This window comes from Elephantulus edwardii, unplaced genomic scaffold (assembly GCF_000299155.1).
Source record: "Elephantulus edwardii isolate Elephantulus edwardi_28Jun2011 unplaced genomic scaffold, EleEdw1.0 scaffold00037, whole genome shotgun sequence".
Taxonomy (NCBI): Eukaryota; Metazoa; Chordata; class Mammalia; order Macroscelidea; family Macroscelididae; genus Elephantulus; species Elephantulus edwardii.
Window position 1 is genome coordinate 16,506,815 of NW_006399787.1, and position 1,907 is coordinate 16,508,721.

The window sequence follows — 1,907 nt, forward strand, 5'->3', positions numbered from 1 at the left end:
TGGGGTTTCGCCTGACATACTTTGGACATGTTGTAAGGAGAGACAGGTCTTTAGAGAGGGACATCATGCTGGGTAGAGTAGAGGGACAGCGCAGGAGGAGAAGACCCTCTATGAGGTGCATTGATTCAGTGACTGGGGTAATCGGGATGGGTGTGTCAGAGGCAATGAGATTGGCACAGGTTAGAGCACGGTTTAGGGCTGTTGTACATAGGTTCGCTATGAGTCGCAAACGACTCGACAGCACGTAACTACAATAACAACAACAGCTATATTTTTGAGGAACATTCTTCCAAGTCATACAGCACTCTGGTCAATTTGCTGTGATGAGGTAAGCTGGGTTTGCTGTGACACTGAATCTTGTGCCATTTGGATCTCAAATGCCATAATGGAACACCTGTGCCCAGATTGATTCAAGTTTGGAAGCAGGAGTGGCATCCACTTCCTAAATTACAAGTCCCTAAACACTCTACGAACTTGGAGAAATGATAATTATAGAAAGGCTTCAGGCTTTTTGTTCATCTATCTATCTATAGATATCTGTATCTCTTTTGTATTTAAAAGTCGGTTGGGCCCAAGGGTCTAGTATTATCTTATTTTGGAGGGACATTTTTTAAAGTTGTACAGCAGTCCTCTGTCGATTTGCTGCACTGAGGTAATCTGAGTTTGCTGTGATGCTTACTCTTATGCCTCTGGAGGGGGGCTGTCAAATGCCATAATGGCTGTCCATAGTGGACAGTGTTTGGTGGAGCTCCCAGTTTAAGACAGGTTTAGGAAGCAAGACTGGCATCCACTTCCTAAATCACATGTCTCTGTAAACTCTGTGAACTTGGAGAAATGAAGGTAACTATAGATAGGCTTCAGGCCTTTTGTTCATAGGGTCACTATGTGTCGAGCTCTACTTGATGGCAATAAACAACAAGAAGCACGTTCTGGCTGCACTTTTTCCAAGATGTATTTGTTCTTTTGGCAATCCATGGATATTTAGTACTCTTCTTTAACATAACAACTCAAAGGCAGCAATACTTCTGTTCATTACTCATTGTCCAGCTTTCAGATGCTGAATCAGCATATCTTAGTTTTCAAACTGACATCACTGCTTCTCAGTAATTTGGAGAGGTCCCTACCAGCTGACTTTCCCAATGTACTCTGTCTCCTGATCTGATTGCTGGTATCAAGGATGTCAATTGTGGATACAATTAAGATGAAACAGTTGACCATTTCAATCTTTTTTTAATCTCCCATGCTGTTGCTTATTGGTCCAGTAGTGAAGATATTTTTGTTCTCTTGACGTTGAGCTGCAATCCATATGGATGGCTGTAGTTCTTGATTTTCTCAGCAAGCGTTTCAAGCCCTCCTCACTTTTAGCAGGCAAGGTGATGCCATTTGCACCACAAGGTTGCTGACAAATTTTCCTCAGATCCTAATGCCACATTCTGTTTCAGAGTCCAGCTTCTGGAATGATTGGCTCAGCATGCAGATGAAGTAGATACGGAGAAAGGATACAACCCTGATGCCCAGCTTTCCTGATCTTAAATCATGCAGTGTTCCCTTGCTCCCTTCGGACAACAGCTGCTTGTTCTAGGTATGGTTTTTTAATGAGCACAATTACGTTTTCAGGGATTCTCATACCCACTAGCTATGTTGTTATGTATTCTCAAGTAGGAACTGATTCAAGAGCTGACCTTCCCGGTGGTTTTTCGAAGCAGTGAATCAAACGGGATGTGACTGCCTCGCTGGGCTACCTATGTTCTCAGAGCGCCTTTTCTTTATCTGTTGCTGTGTACCGTCACAATATTCTGGCAACAGAATATTCCCACTTAATCCTCTTCCTGATTCCAGGTATGTAGGGGCGGACTCCGGGGGAGGGGGCGGACCCCCGGGGGGCGGTCTTCAGGGGAGGGGGCGGG